Raw genomic sequence first — 20,654 nt, forward strand, 5'->3', positions numbered from 1 at the left:
GACCGTTGTGATTTCAGTATGTCCAGTGATGGGACTTGTTTGTGGCGGGTGAGCTGATCTGTGAGTTGCAAAGAACGAGTATTCAAGCGGAAGGTACTGTTCGGGAACTGATGGAAGCATTACGTCAAAACACCATATACCACATGCATGTAAGATTTCGGACCCCAAGAAGGTAAGTCTCACAGCCGAATGTGAACAAGACCTTGATGAATCATTAGCAGAACATGTGGAACGCGTTAGAAAGAGTGTGGTAGCCTTTGCTCTCCAGTATATGGAGGAGCAGATGGGAACGCATATGCTAGGAGGATTAAACCCCAAAAACATGCAACGAACTGTATTTTGTGTAATTCCGGAAAGGTTGACTAAATTAGAAGACATGTTAAGACAAGTACAGGCCAGCGAATTTCTCGACACCCAGACGGAGGCACAGGCTCACAGGGTAGACACGGAACAGAGAGTGTGAATCAGAACAGGCGTGTGAAAAGAAGCGCTATGGTAGCGCACGGAATCGCTGACCACGCTCTAGAATTGGGTTAAGGAGCGCGTAATGGGGTCTGCTGGGGTTGTGGTAAGCAGAGACATACAAAGAAAGAGTGCGCAGAGACGCAAAGGGCGCAGCAAGTATTTTGAAAGATTATGAGTGCGATTCGCGAAAAGACGGGTTCGCGGTTACTGTTTATATGTGCCGCCCTTAACGGAACGGGGAACCTATGTGTGGACTGTTGCACTTACGCTATGTCATTTCGTGGTAATTAAGACTGTTTTGTCAAATATAAGCATATATTCACATGGGGAAGGTTAAGGCGAGAGTCAGGAGAGTACTGAACGGCAAATAAAACAAATTTAATAGTGAATGGTTGTGTTAAATTAAAATCTGTGTTGGAAATTTGTCTGGAAGATGGGTATGAAGGCGACAGAAAATTTAGCTGCCAGTTATATCCTCGGAGCCGATTGGATTTCTAAGGCAGGATTAATTCTCCATTGGTCTCGTGGCCATTCTTATTTTAAATTTCGTCCCCAAAGAAAGTTTTTCTTGTGTGCACATGAACAGAAGTCCGTCGTATTTGCCTCAAGTGGGGCACAGAAGGGCGAAAAGGAAGACGAAGTTAAGGTCGATCTATTTGAAGAACAAATGACTCACTTGGTTGAAGCATTAAGGGAGCAAATCAAAGGACTGTGCACAGAGCCCTCCCGCAATACGGATAATGTGGGTGATGGGGGGAGTGTAATGAAGTGGCAACTGGAAACACACTCCCAAGTTGACGTACGCTGGACCGTACGATTCTTGTGAGCAAAATGTCTCAATTCCACAGATTCACCCTGATATTATGGCGGTATTTGGACCAAATGAGAAATGGTGTCAACAATGTGACCCAGGTCCCTCTGACGTGGGTCATTCTCGTCGGGCAGGAAGGCCATCAAATCGACCATAGACGACAATGTCCAGGTATCGAGGGAGAACAGCAGGGGGAAAGAGATTTTAAACAAGCAAGACGTTCAGACAGCAGTTCTCGAATGGTTTCGTCACCAAGGAGTGGCTTTCTATTCTTGACCAACTAAACACTTGGAAAAACGTCGTGCCCTTTATTTATAGACACTTGGTGACTATGTTGAACGACAGTACCTACGTCAGTTTGTAGTGTAGTGCAGCATTCAAGAAAAGTTGCTTGGTCTGTCGTAATGATGTGTAACTTAGTTTTTGAAGTTCCATCGTATAATTTTGTCAACACAAGTAGCTTTTGGTGGGAAAGGGAGAGCGGGAAGAATGTCATCCACTTCCCAAGGGATACAGTGTGAAACAGAGGAGAGGCCCCCCAAGCCCGCTCTAGCATGATGGATATCTCAAAAGATCTACTGCCGCCTCTGCATTTGTTAGTAATTACATCGAAGAGTTCACAGAAACGATGTCTGTGACGTTGTCCGTCCATCTGGGTAAGATTACCCATCAATACGGACCCATCGCGTGATAATATGTGGTCGAAATTCGTTTGAAAGAAGAGTGGTCTTAAGAGCAGTTGGGAAAAAAGTACCAAGGCAAGTGTCAAGGAAAAAAAGAATGCACGAGAGTATGGATGACTAGTAAGAGCACTAGCGGATTTCTTGCTGTCTACGATGTGTCATACAAGGGTAGGTTGTGTTAGTAGTAGGTACCATACAGCCGATACTGTGTCATATCCATTTGTTCGACATAATGAGATCTGTTCGAATCTGTGCGGCAGGCACAGTACGCTGTTGTGGGGCCCAACTGCTGTACTATACCAGTGGTTCTCGACGCAGCAGCAGGTCCAGTCGTCGCCCGACGTCTTCTCACCGACTGAAGTATTCGCCGCGGGTATCCCCTCCCCCCCCCCCCCTCACCCATCACCAGATAACTGAGGAGGAAGATTCAGCAGCAGGTATCCAGTGCTTGTCGTGAGAGCGTCCATCTTATCGGCTGCTGCTTCATCACCGCTAACAAATCTAGCAACCCGCCTCCGAATAGCTTCGATGTCTTCCTTCAATCCGACATGGAATGGATCCCAAGCACTCTAGCAGTACTCAGGAATAGGTGGCACCAGTGTCCTGTATGTGGTCTCATTCACATGTGAACCACACTTTGCTAAAATTTTCCCAATAAACCGAAGTCGACCATTCGCCTTTCCTACCACAGTTCTCACATGCTCGTTGCATTTCATATCGCTTTGCAGCATTACGCCGAGATATTTAAACGATTTTAATGTGTCAAGCGGGACACTATTGATACTTATCTGAACATTACAGGTTTGACCTTCGTACTCATCCGCATTAAGTTACATTTTCCCACATTGCGATACAGGAACTAGAAATTTCGTCTAAGTCGTCTTGTATCTTCCAACAGTCACTCAATTTCGAAATATTACCGTACATTACAGCAAACAATCGAAGACTGCTGCCCACCCTGTCTTCCAAATCATTTATGTCCATAGTGAACAGCAGCAGTCCTATCACAGTTCCCTGGGCCACTTCTGACGATACCATTGTCTCTGATAAACACTTGCAGTCGAGTTAGTTCTTCATCTCATAGTGTGCCTGCTGCTGCTGTGTCTTTCCAGATCCCGGCTGTTGTTCCCACCCTCCCACTGGCGGCTGGTCCTCCCCACAACTGGTGGGACATTCCAGCCATCCAGGGGAAGGGGGTTTGGGGCAGCAGTTGCTGACAGCTGGCGTCGCCATCTTCCATGCCTCCCATGCAAGTGGGCCTGGGTTCGATTCCCAGCCGAATTGGAGATTTTCTCCGTTCATGGACTGGGTGTTATGTTGTCCTCATCATTTCATCCTCATCACTGACGTGCAAGTCACCCAGTATGGTGTCAAATGAAATAAGAATTGCACTTGCTGGCTGAACTTCCCTGAATGGGGCTTCCCGGCCAATGATAGCATCTGCTCATACTTTGAATACAGGAGACTGTTCGTCAGGGGCAGTCCAAGTGGCTTGGGGCATTTCCTGAGTAGTAGATGTCCGCCTGGAAGCGACCTTCTCCTTCGATGCTAATGGGGCAGTGGCAGGGGCAGGTACCTCTCTGCCTGCTCGAAAGTCGCTAGTAAACTCTGGTCGCAGTCCCTCTGTTTACCCAGGATGGCTAAGAACGCAGTCCTCTCTGTACCATTACAGGTTGGTGAGCCGTAGTCGTTCCACAGATCTTAATGCACATTGGCCCAAGCATGTGGATGGTCTTCTTCTGCTGCTGTGTCTTTCCAGATCCCGGCTGCTGTTCCCACCCTCCCAGTGGCGGCTGGTCCTCCCCACAACTGGTGGGACATTCCAGCCACTCAGTGGTAGCTGAAGGGGGGCAGCAGTTACTGATGGGTGGCGTCGTCGTCTTCTCCTGCCTCCAATGCAAGTGGGCGTGGGTTCGATTCCCGGCCGAATTGAAGATTTTGTCCGCTCGTGGACTAGGTGTTGTGTTGTTATCATCATTTCATCCTCATCACTGGCGTGCGAGTAGCCCAGTCAGGCGTCAAATGAAATAAGATTTGCACTTGGTGGCTGAACTTCCCTGAATGGGGTCTCCTGGCCAACGATAGCATGCACTCATTTCCATTTCATCTCATACTTTAAATACATCAGACTGTTCATCAGGGCCAGTCCTAGAGGCTTGGGGCATTGCCTGAGGAGTGGATGTCTACCTGATGGCGACCTTCTCCTAAGACGCTGCTGGGGAAGTGGCAGGGGCAGGTACTCCTGTGCCTGCTGGACAGTCGCTAGCGAAGTCTGGACGCACTCCTTCTGTGTAGCCAGGGTGGCTAAGAACGTAGTCCTCTGTGCCATGATGGGCGGAGGGCCATAGTCGTTCCAAAGACATTAATGTGCATTGTCCCGAGCATGTGGATGATCTTCTGCTGCTGCTGTGTCTTTCCAGATCCCGGCTGTTGTTCCCACCCTCCCACTGGCGGCTGGTCCTCCCCACAACTGGTGGGACATTCTAGCCATCCAGGGGAAGGGGGTGTTGGGCAGCAGTTGCTGACAGCTGGCGTCGTCATCTTCCCTGCCTCCCATGCAAGTGGGCCTGGGTTCAATTCCCAGCCGAATTGGAGATTTTCTCCGTTCATGGACTGGGTGTTGTGTTGTCCTCATCATTTCATCCTCATCACTGACGTGCAAGTCACCCAGTGTGGTGTCAAATGAAATAAGAATTGCACTTGGTGGCTGAACTTCCCTGAATGGGGCCTCCTGTCCAACGATAGCATGCAATCATTTCCATTTCATCTCGTACTTTGAATACTGCAGACTGTTCATCAGGGGCAGTCCTAGTGGCTTGGGGCATTGCCTGAAGAGTGGATGTCTGCCTGACGGCGACCTTCCCCTACGACGCTGCTGGGGCAGTGGTACCCCTCTGCCTGCACGAAAGTCGCTAACAAACTCTGGACGCAATCCTTCTGTGTAGCCAGGGTGGCTAAGAAAGTAGTCTTCTCTGTGCCATGATGGGCGGAGGGCCATAGTCGTTCCACAGACATTAATGTGCATTGTCCCGAGCATGTGGATGGTCTTCTGCTGCTGCTGTGTCTTTCCAGATCCTGGCTGCTGTTTCCGCCCTCCCACTGGCGGCTGGTCCTCCCCACAACTGGCGGGACATTCCAGCCACTCAGCGGTAGCTGAAGGGGGGCAGTGGTTGCTGGCGGCTGGCGTCGTCTTCTTCTCCTGCCTCCCGTGCAAGTGGGCGCGGGTTAGATTCCTGGCCGAATTGGTGATTTTGTCCGCTCGTGGACTGGGTGCTGTGTTGTCATCATCATTTCATCCTCATCACTGGCGCGTGAGTCGCCCAGTGTGGCGTCAAATGAAATAAGATCTGCACTTGGTGGCTGAACTTCCCTGAATGAGGTCTCCTGGTCAACGACAGCATACACTCATTTCCATTTCATCTCATACTTTGAATACTGCAGACTGTTCGTCAGGGCCAAGGCTTGGGGCATTGCCTGATGAGTGGATGTCTGCCTGACGGCGACCTTCACCTGCGACGCTGCTGGGGAAGTGGCAGGGGGAGGTACCCCTCTGCGTGCTCAAGAGTCGCTAGCAAATTCTGGACACAGTCCTTCTGTGTAGCCGGGGTGGCTAAGAACGCAGTCCTCTCTGTGCCATGACGGCTTGGAAGGCTGTAGTCGTTCCTGTGACGTTAATGCGCATTGTCGCGAGAATGTGGACGGTCTTCTGCTGCTGCTGTGTCTTTCCAGATCCCGGCTGCTGCTCACACCCTCCCACTGGAGGCCGGTCCTCCCCACAACCAGTGGGACATTACAGCCACTCACGGGTAGGGTGGAGGGGGGCGGGGGGCAGCGGTTGCTGACGGCTGGTGTCGCCGTCTTCTCCTGCGTCTGTGTGTGCTGAGTCCGGGGCCGCCACTTCACCATTGGTTTGGCTGCGGCCAGAGATGGCCAGGCATCAACAACATTTGGCGACATGCGGCATGGGAAAGCGAGCACATGCGTCCTCCATGTGTCGCATGTTAGCGGGGCTGTCATGGTCGCCTGAGCCTCTGACGCATCTCGGCGTGCTGCGGCAGTACTCTGCCACATGGCCCCCTCCCCGGCAGCTGAAGCAATGTGGCTTAGGGTTCACGACCGGAGGGAAAGCTTCCGCCTTAACGGGGAAGACTTGGTCGTCTTCCCACATTGAATTGGCGGCGGCTTTGTCTTCTTTGCTGGTGCCTCGACATTTAGGCGGCCACTGGCTCTTTGTGTGCCCTGTGGTGGGCCACGCTTGCTGATCGCAGCTCGACAGTAGTGTCAGAGTCAGCAGACTCGACACCCACATTGTGCTTGCAGCAGCCGACTATATCATTGTACAGCACTGTCCGTGCTGTATCTCTGAGGTGGATGTGCAGAGGCAAGACAGGTGCGCGATCTTCTTCTTCTTAAAAAGTAAAGTCAGTTATCCGTTTTTTCTTTTGAAAGTAATATTCTACTAAATTTCAAGTGCTTTAGTTTGTTCGATCTGGTTCTCTTTTATTTTCCAATTAATACAATGAATGCACATCCATAAAATTTTTCATCGTAGATTTAAGACAGTAGAGGACGGCAGATCCACACTGATTCGTCTGCTGCCCTCTTTATCAATCTTCATTATTATTCGAGAACAAATATTTCTTTTAGAGCATGTAAAACTATTTAAAGTATTGTAGTCCTGTTAAGAAATGTAAATGTATGTTATCACTTCACATATTTTCACATAGTACTCTTGGACTCTGCAACACACGTAGATCAGCTGAGATTATCACACACAATCCTTGGAACTTCCAACACGTCAGATCACCCGAAAGAGTGTAAAGTGACACGCATTCCTTACAAACATACCATCCTTCCTGTCACTGTCTCTCGGGATTTGGTGGTCAGGTAAACAGTCCGTCCAGCATATTACGATGAATCAAAACCTTCTTGTATTCCGATTTGGAATATATGCAGGAAACTCTTTCTGTTGCATCATTAAACTGGCTTCCTGTGAAAGTATTCTTTGATATTTGCAAGCTAAACGGATGGAAAAGTTTAATTACTTCGTGCTGTGTCTTGCATATTCTTCTTATCGCCTTCTTTTCTTCATGCCTTCATTCTTCTTCCTGTTCAGTTGTCTGTCTTTCTTCAGTTGTTCTTACGAAGCAGTCTGTTATGCCATTCGTTGTGATACAATAACAGTTTTTTTGCTAAAATAGATGACTTTTATAAAATCAAACACATTCGTCAGGAACCATGCATCGCTATTAGAAACATGAGGTTGACATCACATTCAGCTGACATAACATGCACATTTTGAGACGATATTGCAGACAATTTTTTCTGTTCAGCGCAGATAGCTTATCGAAATGAAATACATTATCTTTTGATGCGTTTTAAGTCATTTTTCTGTATTTCCAATTCTGGCTCTTGATAAAAACACGCGTCTTATCTCTTGCGTCAAAACCATCTTTACAAAAGAATTGTTACTGAAAATTATTATATTTTTGACAAAACAATGGAAATTTTTTGAAGATGGTGGCCAAAGAGAAATGTCGCCGTAGGAATTTGGACAGGCTAGCAAAAGATTAGTTGACACAAGCTCACTATAAATAAATATATTTTACTCAGGTGGCAGCTGAAGAACTACTCACTGTTAACAATTTGTGGCAGCCGTGGCTAGGAAGAGTAGGGACACTTGACAACACGTTTCCTTCTTCTATTATCAGTCACGTTCTGAGTAATGGCGCCACGTATCATGAGGTCACTATAATAGTTGCCACAGCCACATTTAATCTTACGTAAACTCTTGTAAGTCTGTCACACATTGTCCTGGTTGCTTCTTTAGTCTGAAGTATTTAAACCTGGCATCCACCAAAAGGAATTTCTCGTCGTAATATCTATTCAAGGCGTGGATTAATTCTTCATAGATCACAAGTTCTGGGCACGAAATGGGAAACAATGTGCAATACATCCTATTAATTGACACACCAGAAATTGTTAAAAAAGAGAGTGTTTAACAGTGCTTGGAATTGGTGTGCAGATAGATGAGCTTCAAACTGGGCCAGTTACTGAACCCACACCTCTTTGTCCTCTTGAAATGCGCGAAACGGAAGCGTTAAGGATGGCTCTTTAAGCTGTGGAGGTGCCCTTGTTGGTGGCGCTTGACGGTGATTCTCATTCGCTGCCGTCTGCATTGGAATGAAGCCCTTCACATGCTCAGTAAGCTGCGTCATTTGTGGCATCTCTATCTGAAGAAGCTGTGTTAGATCGAGCGCAGGTGCTACAGGCGCTTGCAATTGTGGTACCGCTAACTGCGAGGCAGGCTAGCTTGGGGCGATGCGGTAGCCGTGGCAAAGCAGAGAATGCTAAAGCTAAATAAATATAATTGCGTAGGCTTCTGCGGCCAGAGTCAGTCAACATAAAAGTTTTGTGGGTTTGGTACCGCGTCATAATGTAAAAACTACTGCTGCTATAGAAAAGCCAACGTTTCGGCCACGATTGCAGCGGCCTTCTTCTGGGTCTAATGGTGCGTTCTAGCTATGCACTGTCAACACGAGGCACGAGCACTACCGGCGAGTAACTGCCGCCGCGCGGCCGACGTCCAGAAGTTGGTAAACAACAGCAAACTTCTCATTCGACTATGGCCACCAATCATGGCACGTAACACAAGAGCCAATGGACAACAGAGATCACGTTCTCCCTCCACCGTAATAACCTATTACAATAAAGTTCCCTCTCCTTCTTCCTTAAGTGACCAATAAACTAACTACCTTTTTAAAATTATGACGTAATGGCATGCGCAGTGAACACCAACAACAAAGTATAAAGGACACTGCATAGCTAGAACGCACCATTAGACCCAGAAGAAGGCCGCTGCAATCGTGGCCGAAACGTTGGCTTTTCTATAGCAGCAGTAGTTTTTACATTATGACGCGGTATCAAACCCAGAAAACTTTTATGTTGACTAAATAAATATGTGGCAGCGCAAACAAGTAAAATGAGAGCAAATGGTTAAAAAAATGGCTCGAAGCATTACGGGACTTAACATCTGAGGTCATTGGTCGCCTAGAGTTAGAGCTACTTAAACCTAACTAACCTAAGGACATCACACACATCCATGCCCGAGGCAGGATTCGAACCTGCGACCGTAGCAGCAGCGCGATTCCGGACTGAAGTGCCTAGAACCGCTCGGCCACAGCGGCCTGCAGAGCAAATGGCATGCACGGATCTGAAGCAGATATATCGAGAAGCACAAATGGTAAAAACGGAAGACAAAATATCCAGAAAGCGATAAGAAAAGTAGCCCGTCAAGGGAAGCAAAGTGATGCGTGCGTCTGTGTACAGCGAATGTTTGCCCGTACAGCTAGCTATCAACAGCTCCATCTAATGTTCGGCACCATCTGGTAACAGGGAACTAATCTCGAACTGGACGACTGGTGCCGAGGTGGCAGCCGTTTGTAACACCGTCCTGGTAGTGTTCATTAGCCATCGGCCTGGATGTTCTTTATCGGTCAGGTCATTCTATTGGTGAGAATATTCAAAGCGCCGCTCGCAGTGCCCGAAGGAATTTTCATCGAGACGCCAGCTCTGGCAGTATCGATAAGCTACGACACTACACTCCTCCCCTCAAACCTCCTCTCCATTGTCGTGTAGCGACGAGTACTGCCCCAACTGCGGGGCAGGAGGCTTGGATGCAGGAAGAGACGAAGAGGCAGGAAGTTGTGGCTGGTGCCGAGCTCCTGTCCGCGCTCCGGCATTCGCTTTGAGACCGTCCCGGGACGACAGCCGTGAAACGAGACGGAATGTGCGTCTCTGCATCCACCAATAGTACCAGTTCTTTTGGTGGTCGAACCGGTACGGTGTCTTGAATTGGTGCGTCGGCCCCCTGGCAGGCCGCCAAGTGGAGAGGACCAACGCCTGTGGAAGTCTGCTGTCCGCTAGGCGCCAGATGAGCTTTAGGGTCCAGGACCACAGTTTCATGGCCGGGTGTTGACGACGCAGGAGCCCAGGTAGCCAGAGGAGATACAGGCTGCATCACCCTTTCAGACAAGAATCTGTGAACAAAGAGTCAGTAGCAGGATAACGCAATTTACAGGTACGAATTTTATTCAGGTGCCGTCGCTGCAATCCGCCCGGAACCTCTATCAAAAGCATGCAGTTGCCAAGCAACCTTGCAACGAAGCCGCTTTCCCAGCAATTCCGATCGCTACGTGACCTGAAAGAAACTAGGTTATTAGTTTGATCCATAGCATGAGGGAGTGGAGTAGGCACCGGCCACTGCGGTGGGCGCAGCAACTGGAGCAAGGTGCGGTGGCGCCGTCCACCAAGCAACTCCACCCGTGATGCGCCGTTGCGACGCGGGGAATGGCAGAACAACAAGAAGAGCAACAAAGCTACATCCCGCGTCTCGTGGCTGCGTAGTTCATCCATCAGCTGCTTATAAGCGCGCCGGCAGGTATCCCCATCGATGCACCAGCTCCGGCACTATCGGTTAGCTGCCACACTACACATAATGTGGCATACGGTATCTTTCATGTATCGAAGCCATTGCTTCCTTCTTATGTTGAGGGATACTGATCAACTACTTCTTACGAAGTTGTATACCTACCGTAGCAAGAAACTCGAACATTTTTTCTTTCTAGAAGATGAAGCAACATCGCAAGGAGCTCTTTCACTTTATGGCACTACGATGTACCTTTGGTATTAGAACTTGTTTCTGAAGACCTAAGACATGTTAGAGGCCACCTACGACCCCCTTCGCCGATTTTTGTGGTCTCAAGATAGAGAAGATAAATGAAATCTTTATTTCTTAAATACGGAAGACACTCTGGCAAAAGTTATTCGCCGATGTTTTGCGAAGCATTTAGGGACTTTAACGAGAAATAGCAACAGGAAATACATTTAATCTAGTATAGCCTGTGAAACGTGGAGTTTATTAGAAATTGTTTTCGAATATTTTTGATAATTTCGATATAAATAGAAGCTGCAAGAAGTAAAAAATTATCATTGGCTTCTTAGTTTTCCATCTTCCTCATACGTTTCCATTGTTTTGCAGATTCTCTAAAAATTGTAGGTGCTATATTAATATTTTCCGGTGGTTTAAAATGATGACGCAAGTTTGTAAGCGTAGGATCCAAGATGATTTTTGCTTTGCTAAAACATGTGTCATTTCTGTCGTATTCTGAGCTTGGCAAACAAATACTGCGATCGTTTTCTTTAACGCTTTGATGTGCTCTGTGGTTAATTCCGTTTTCCCTTAGTGAAATTATACAGGGTGTCCCATTTATCTTGACCACCCTAAATAACTGTTTGTCCAGATGCAAATTACAAAATGTTTCAAGCAAATGTTCTTTATCCGTCAGGGGGACATCAATCAGCATGATTGCCTTCGTTGTAGCTTTGTTTTTTACAAAGATATGAACAGCGGTATGACTTTTTTAAATGGCACACTGTATTTTTTATTCGGTAATTCATTTCCTCTTCTAAAGACCTATTCATAAATGTATCACAGTGTAACGCTAAGTGCAGGTACTCGGGGTAATGAAACACATTCACGTCCTGACGTTGACAGAGGACAAATGTAAACATAAGCAGAATGCACACCCGTCATTCCGTTAACCATCGTCAGTTGAAGAGTTGTGATGGGAGAATGTACACCAACGAAGAGAAGGTAAAAATGCTACTCATCCATGGGGAATGTAAGTCAGCATAACAATAGTTGCAATACTGTTTTCTTATGTACGGGTACGTTTAGTACAGTAGGTTAGTCCTTTTAAATACTGTTGTGTAGAAAAGGCATACACTAAAGTCAGTCCTCCCTATAACCTACATCGACATAACGTTTCTTTTCTTCTTGTTGTTGTTGAAGGTAGGCGAAATGCTACGCAGGCAGCGAAACTGTTCAGAGAGAGATATCCTGACAAGAACCCAGCTTCCCGACGGATGTTTTCTCGTCTTGTTGCGATGCTTCAGGAAACGGGAAATTTCAACCCACGACAACGCAATCGTCGTAGCACTCGCACAGACGAAACTGCCGAAGTTACTGTTCTCGCTTCCACTGCTATGAATCCACATGTGAGCACACGACAGCTTGAACTCGAGATTGCATTCCTAAAACCAGTGTACATCGTATTCTTACACGTCACCGGTTCCATCCTTACCATGTACACCTACATCAAGAATTCCATCGGAATGATTTCCAGAATCGTGTACAGTTCTGCCAATGGGCACAGCAGCAAATCCTCGCCAATCCGAACGTCTTCTCCAATGTTCTATTTACCGGTGAATGTTTCTTCTCAAAAAGAGGACAGGTAAATATAAGGAACATGCATTATTGGTCCACCGACAACCCACTATGGTTAAGACAGGTGGAACATCAGCGTCAATGGAGAGTTAACGTTTGGTACGGGATGCTTGGTACTACAATTATTGGCCCTTATTTCATTAACGGTAGTCTAAATGGCACAGCTTTGCAAACTTCCTCAGACAAATTCTTCCTCCACTTCTGAATGAGGTGTCTCTATGAATCAAAATGCTTATGTGGTATCAACACGATGGATGTCCAGCACATAATGCCTTGCGTGCACGTCGTGTTCTAAACCGAAGGTACCCTGCCAGATGGATTGGTCGAGGAGGAACAGTTACTTGGCCTGCTAGGTCTCCTGATTTAAATCCTCTGGGCTTTTTTCTTTGCTTTAAAAACGTTGTCTATCGCGATATTCCAACAACCCCAGGGGACATGCAGGAACGTATCGTGCTTGCTTGTAATCCTCTTCAGCAGGCGACACTGGAAGCAGTAAATAATTCTTTCATTCAACGAGTGCACCAGTGTATCGGTTCCCAGGGTCACCACTTTGAGCACCTTTGAATGTTCTACTCCTGGCCAATAGTACAGGAGAGTCAAAGTCAATTTTGTGTTTTGTTTTTACTTGGTTTTCATTTGTTTTCTGACAACTCCATCAAGGGGACGAGTTTGTGATCCGAGTCTCAAAGACAATGTTGTGTTATGCCCTAATTAATGACGTTGTGTTTCAGTGAATGGTACACTGTGATACATTTTTGAATAGGTCTTTAGAAGAGCAAACGATTACCGAATAAAAATACAGGGTGCCATTTAAAAAAGTCATACCGCTGTTCATATCTTTGTAAAAAACAAAGCTACACCGAAGGCAATCATGTTGATTGATGTCCCCCTGGCGGCTAAAGAACACTTGCTTGAAACATTTTGTAATTTGCATCTGGACAAACAGTTGTTTAGGGTGGTCAAGATAAATGGGACATACTGTTGTTCTTTTTCCACTGAACAGTATCATCAGTTGCATATCTTTTGAAGATAGAAGCTTTGCACCATCAGTCACGCGAAAAATTAATTGAATGATAATGCGTGTACATCGTCATCTATTTTTTCACTTCGACAGTAAATGAAATTCGTGTCATTATTGCTTGTTTGCAGTTTTTCGGACGTATGATATACTGTGCCCTTTGATATCTGTCTAGTTGTAGCCATGTACATTGTTATCTCTTAGCCTGAACTTTCTCTCTTCATTGGCAACTCTTTCGCTGATGTTCCTTTTCATTGGCAACTCCTTCGCTGGTGTCTCAGATTATGCTTAAAACAGTAATTTGGTACTTTCGATAGCTACTGCTGAAAGAAAATGCGTCATGTTATCTACGTGTACCATTTATCACAGTTTGCTGGAATATGTGTTACGACAGTAAATTGACTTAAATGAAAAACCTCTTTTCTGTCTGTCATACTACCATTTTTTCTCTCCCTGTCAATTTACCTTCTGCTCGCATTTTATTAATCGTGTTTTGCTGCAGGCTTCCAATCTAGTACTGAATTTCATTAGTATTTGGTATCTTATTCCATTAGTCGACATTGTTGCACCATTGTACAATAACATGAGTGACTACGTTAGCATTTTGAAGGTTTTGTTTCGTCCGAAAGCCCATGCACGCGTCTGATTTCAGCCACCTCTGTAATATCAATTTCTATTCGCAGACAGGTATACCTTTGCAAAATCATTAAAATATTTTTAATCGTTAAGCTGAATATTAAAATGTTTCAACTTTTTTCTGTTAATATGTATTTGTTTTTATCAACTACTTTCAAAGAATGTGGTATCTATGAAACAGAGATGCGGCAGCTGAATGGAAAGCGTCCATTGTCGCTTTGGATCACACGATAGATCCTGTCAAAATACGTGTCTTTGGTTCAAGTAGCTTAACTATGTACAGTTAGACCTCTATCGCATTTGAAGCTTCTATTTAGTGCTTTTCATTTATTATAATGCTGTTCTACCAAGAACCGACGGAAAATTCAGTTAACATGAAGTTTCTATTGTTGTAATTCTGACGTTATCCTCTTCTTCACTTTCCATCTGAGTAAATTCTTTTCACATATGATTTTGCAATCTTCAGTTAATTTAACTCTCCGTGGATGAGTGTCTGCGCCTCCGATTTTCACAGCTACTGAAGTTTCATCGTCTTGTATCAGAATTCCATCTTCTTCAGCTCGCGTACTTAAATGTTATCTGCCTTATGAAAGCATGAGACTCGCTCGAGGAGAAATGAGTGAATTGTATGTAATCACTCCGACAAATACTCCTGTGCCTTCTCAAAGATGATAAAATGGAGAATCGTTTCAAGATTCAGTACAATTTGTTGTTAAATAGAAGCCTTTAGTCAATGTACTTCTTTTTTCTGGATGTCGGTGGTTCTGTTTGTACGACAACGGGATAGTTCTGAGAATTATTCGTTATAAATTTATACTCCTTACTGGTAAACCATGAACCATCGAGCTTGCCGTTGGTGGGGAGGCTTGCGTGCCTCAGCGATACAGATAACCGTACAGTAGGTGCAACCACAACGGAGAGGTATCTGTTGAGAGGCCAGACAAACGTGTGCTTCCTGAAGACCTGGTAGTTGCAGGGGCAACAGTGTGGATAATTGACTGGTCTGGTCTTGTAATATTAAAGAAAACGGCCTTGCTGTGCTAGTACTGCGAACGGCTGAAAGCAAGGGAAAACTACAGCCGTAATTTTTCCCGTGGGCATGCAGCTTTACTGTATAGTTAAATGATGATGGCGTCCTCTTGTGTAAAATATTCCGGAGGTAAAATACTCCCACATTCGGATCTCCGGGCCGGAACTACTCAGGAGGACGTCGTTATCAGGAGAAACAAAACTGGTGATCTGTGGATCGGAGCGTGGAATGTCAGATCCCTTAATGGCGCAAGTATGTTAAAAAAATTAAAAAGGGAAATGGATAGGTTAAAGTTATATATAGTGGGAACTAGAGAAGTTCGGTGGCAGGAGGAACATGACTCCTGGTCAGGTGAAGACAGGGCTGTAAATACAAAATCAAATAGGGGTAATGCAGGAATGGGTTTAACAATGAATAAAAAAATAGGAGCGCGGTAAGCTACAACGAACAGCATAGTGAACTCATTATTGTAGCCAAGATAGATACGAAGCCCACGCCTGCCATAGTGGTACAAGTACATATGCCAACTAGCTGCGCAGATGACGAAGAGACTGAAGAATGTATGATGAAATAAAAGAAATTATTCAGGTAAGGAAGGGATACGAAAATCTAATAGTCATGAGGGACTGCAATTCGATAGTAGCAAAAGGGAGAGAAGGAAAAGTAGTAGGTGAAAATGGAATGGGGGTAAGGAATGAAAGAGGAATCCGCTGGTATAATTTTGCATAGAGCATAACTTAATCATAGTTAAGACTCCGTTCACGAATCATGAAAGAAGGCTGTACACGTGGAAGAGGCCTGGAGACACTGGAAGGTTTCACATAGATAATATAATTGTAAGACAGAGAATTATTAACCAGGTTTTAAATTGTAAGACATTTTCAGGGGCATATGTGGACTCTGACCACAATCTATTGGTTATGAACTGTAGATTAAAACTGAAGAAACTGCAAAAAGGCGGCAATTTAAGGAGATGGGACCTGGATAAACTGAAAGAACCACAGGTTGTAGAGAGTTTCAGAGAGAGCATTAGGGAACGATTGACAAGAACGGGGGTAAGAAATACAGTAGAAGAAGAATGGGTAGCTTTGAGAGATGAAGTAGTGAAGTCAGCAGACGATTAAGTAGGTAAAAAGACAAGGATAAAGCATAAAAATGCAGAAAATGAAGCAGCCAAAAAGTAATACAAACGTCTCAAAAATGAGATCTAGAGGAAGTGAAAAATGTCTAAGCAGGGATGGCTAGCGGATAAATGTAAGGATGTAGAGGCATACATCACTAAGGGTAAGATAGATACTGCCTACAGGAAAATTAAAGAGACTTTTGGAGAAAAGAGAGCCACTTGTATGAATATCAAGAGCTCAGATGGAAAACAAATACTAAGCAAAGAATGGAAAGCAGACAGGTGGAAGGAATATATGGAGGGTAAAATGGGAGATATGGCACTGTGTGAAGAGTTTGGCGGAGCACTGAAAGTCCTAAGTCGAAAAAGGGTCCTGGGAGTGGACAATATCCCATTAGAACTACTGATAGCCTTGGGAGAGCCAGCCCTGACAGAACTCTACCATCTGGTGAGCAAGATGTATGATACAGGCGAAATACCCTCAGACTTAAAGAAGAACCTAATAATTCCAATCCCAAAGACAGCAGGTGTTGACAGGCGTGAAGATTACCGAACTATCAGTTTAATAAGTCACGGCTGCAAAATACTAACACGAATTCTTTACAGACGCATGGAAAAACTGCTAATAAGTCACGAGGTTTGCTATTTGGGGAGCAAAAAACTAATGATGGTCGAAGTGGAGAGGATATAAAATGTAGACTGGAAATGGCAAGGAAAGCGTTTCTGAAGAACAGAAATTTGGTAACATCGAGTATAGAATTAAGTGTGAGGAACTCTCTTCTGAAATTATTCGTATGGAAGTGAGACATGGACAATAAATAGTTAAGACAATAAGAGAATAGAAACTTTCGAAATGTCGTGCTACAGAAGAATGCTGAAGATTAGATGGGTAGAGCACGTAGCTAAGGAGGAGGTACTGAATCGAATTGAGGACAAGAGGAATTTCTGGCACAAGTTGACTAGAAGAAGGGATCGGATGGTAGGACGTGTTCTGAGGTATTAAGGGATCACAAATTTAGTACTGGAGAGCAGCGTGGGGGGTAAAAATCGTAGAAGGAGACGAAGGGATGAATACATTAAGCAGATTGAAGCGGATGTAGGTTTCAGTAGGTACTTGGAGCTGAAGAAGCTTGCGCAGGATAGTGTAGTATGGAGAGCTGCATCAAACCAGTCCCTGGACTGCAGACCGCAACAACAACAACAACAACAATAACAACTGGTTAATCTGAGTTGTGAGTCTGAGTTATACTTTAATAGTTGCAATTTACACCGATGAACCAAAACATTGTAACTATCTGTTTAATGGCGTGTTGGTCCACTTTTCAAACACTTAGAAGAGAACAGCAGCGATGGATTCTACAAGTCCTTGCTAGATTTCCAGAAACATGTGGCATCAGATAGCTACTCATAAGTCTCTAAATCCTCGCAAATTACGGAACCATAGTTTGTGGGCACGCAGATGGCGCCCGATGTACACTACTGGCCATTAAAATTGCTACACCACGAAGATGACGTGCTACAGACGCGAAATTTAACCGACAGGAAGAACATGCTGTGATATGCAAATGATTAGCTTTTCAGTGCATCCACACAAGGTTGGCACCGGTGGCGACACCTACAACGTGCTGACATGAAGAAAGTTTCCAACCGATTTCTCATACACAAACAGCAGCTTACCGGCGTTGCCTGGTGAAACGTTGTTGTGATGCCTAGTGTAAGAAGGAGAAATGCGTACCATTACGTTTCCGACTTTGATAAAGGTCGGATTGTAGCCTATCGCGATTGCGGTTTATCGTATCGCGACATTGCTGCTCGCGTTGGTCGAGATCCAATGACTGTTAGCAGAATATCGAATCGGTGGGTTCAGGAGGGTAATACGGAACGCCGAGCTGGATCCCAACGGCCTCGTATCACTAGCAGTCGAGATAACAGGCATCTTATCCGCATGGCTGTAACGGATCGTGCAGGCTCGTCCCGATCCCTGAATCAACAGATGGGGACGTCTGCCAGACAACAGCCATCTGCACGAACAGTTCGACGAAGTTTGCAGCAGCATGGACTATCAGATCGGTGACCATGGTTCCGGTTACCCTTGACGCTGCATCACAGACAGGAGCGCCTGCGATGGTTTACGCAGCGACGAACCAGGGTGCACGAATGGCAAAACGTCATTTTTTCGGATGAATCCAGGTTCTGTTCACAGCATCATGATGGTCGCATCCGCGTTTGGCGACATCGCGGTGAACGCACATTGGAAGCGTGTATTCGTCATCGCCATACTGTCATTATCACCCGGCGTGATGGTATGGGGTGCCATGGGTTAGACGTCTCGGTTACCTGTTGTTCGCATTGATTGCACTTTGAACAGTGGACGTTACATTTCAGATGTGTTACAACCCCTGGCTCTACCCTTCATTCGATCTCTGCGAAACCCTACTTTTCAGCAGGATAATGCACGACCGCATGTTGCAGATCCTGTACGGGCCTTTTTGGATACAGAAAATGTTCGACTGCTGCCCTGGCCAGCACATTCTCCAGATCTCTCACCAATTGATAACGTGTGGTCAATGGTGGCCGAGCAACTGGCTCGTCAAAATACGCCAGTCACTACTCTTGATGAACTGTGGTATCGTGCTGAAGCTGCATGGGCAGCTGTACCTGTATACGCCATCCAAGCTCTGTTTGACTCAATGGCCAGGCGTATCAAGGCCGTTATTACGGACAGAGGTGGTTGTTGTGGGTACTGATTTTTCAGGATCTATGCACCCAAATTGCGTGAAAATGTAACCACATGTCTGTTCTAGTATAATATATTTGTCCAATGAATACCCGTTTATCATCTGCATTTCTTCTTGGTGTAGCAATTTCAATTGCCTGTAGTGTACGATGCCAATTCAACGACTTTCAGTCCGGAGTTCAAGTGTTTAGGAGCTAATCACCAAATAATGGAATTAAAACTTTCATTCGCATTTTGTGTGTGGCCACCGAAACATCTCTACAGTAATTCATCCCTTCATAAATCTTCATATACTGTAAGAATCCCTCTGTACGTCGGAGTGCAATGGAGTAGGGTGCGGTTCATGTTCCATTCCAAGGGCTGTTCGTTTCTGCCACCCGCACCAGCTGTCTTCTCCCTCCGGGCAATACTCGTGTCGAGGATTTTCATCCGTGGAAATCATATGATAGTATGTCGCCATAATACCCAATGTGCACTGGGTCCTATGCTCATAAAATCTAAACGAATGCGAATTTCTCTTTGAAATTTTGACAGCGTATTGTTGGATAGTTAAGCTAACGATTTATGGAACAAAAAATGGATTTTTTGAACCTCCTAAAGTGATTTTCCCCCCTGAAGACCATGACAAACACAGAAGGGACAAAAGACTCATTCTACTGCTGTACAAAAACTCCATTCGGGAGTGAGGCAAGGCTGCTCACTATCCCCGTACTCATTCAACATGTTCGTTGTGGAGGCCATAATAAAATTAAAGCAAAAGACGAAATGCAGCAAAATCAACGGACAGGAAATCCATTTTATAGGATTTGCAGATGACATTACTCGGAGAAGGAACTAAGCAATACGATATTTATGATATTGCAGTGATTGTATTATTCCGAATTACGATGCAAAGTTCCTTCACACATACAAGCATATCCGAAGGAAATTCGGAATAATACAGGCACTGCAGTATCGCATTTATCCGCCGATACCGGGCAAGTGACTTTCACGTAAAATGTCTCCCCTGTACGGAAATATACATAATGGGTGTACGGCTGTGAACGCATGGTTGACGACGTATGGAAGATTGAGTCTGGCCGTCAGTCGTGCTGGTATAGCTTAGTGTTTAGGCGACCGTTCGGGATAAGCAGGAAATCCGGGTTCGAGTGACGGTCCGGCACAAACTTTCATAGTCGTCGTTTCATTATACAGCTGTGGTAGTCCGTATTCGCAACTGAGAATACATTTAATGTGTATCTAAGTAAAGTGCTGTGATGTATATCATTAGTACTAAAAATAACACTCGAAAAACCAAAGTAATGACAGTTAAAAATCCAATGAAGAGACGAACAAATATTAAAATAGATCATGAAACCATACAACAATGGAGTCAGTTATGCTAGATAGAATGTGTTGTCACTCAAGGCAATAGGTACGCCATGCAAATCAGCAGGAGAACTGCAGTTGCTAAATCTGCCTTCAGTAACAAGGAACAGCTTCTGACTAGCAGGCACATATGTATTAAAATTAGGAAAGAATTCGTCAAGAAGGTTGTCTGGAATGTTTTGTTATATGACTATGAAAAATGGGTCTTAATAAATAGTAATATACAACATTTCGTCGGAATGGAAATATTGATGTGCAGATGGAAGCTGAAAATAAACTGGAAAGAGAAAAAATCGAACGAATGGGCCCTCAAGGAAGTAGACTCAACAGGAGAATTGATTGCTACCATAGAAAAGAATTCTTGACCGAAAGAAAGGTTTTAGGGAAGAAAGGGAGAGAAAGACCGCAGAAGAATCATCTAAATTCTGTGATGGACTTAATTCAGACAAAACACTGTGTTGAAGTGCTCAGCAGAGGAGAGACAAATAAGGTTGC

The sequence above is a fragment of the Schistocerca americana genome, chromosome X (genome assembly GCF_021461395.2).
Source record: "Schistocerca americana isolate TAMUIC-IGC-003095 chromosome X, iqSchAmer2.1, whole genome shotgun sequence".
NCBI classification, from domain to species: Eukaryota; Metazoa; Arthropoda; class Insecta; order Orthoptera; family Acrididae; genus Schistocerca; species Schistocerca americana.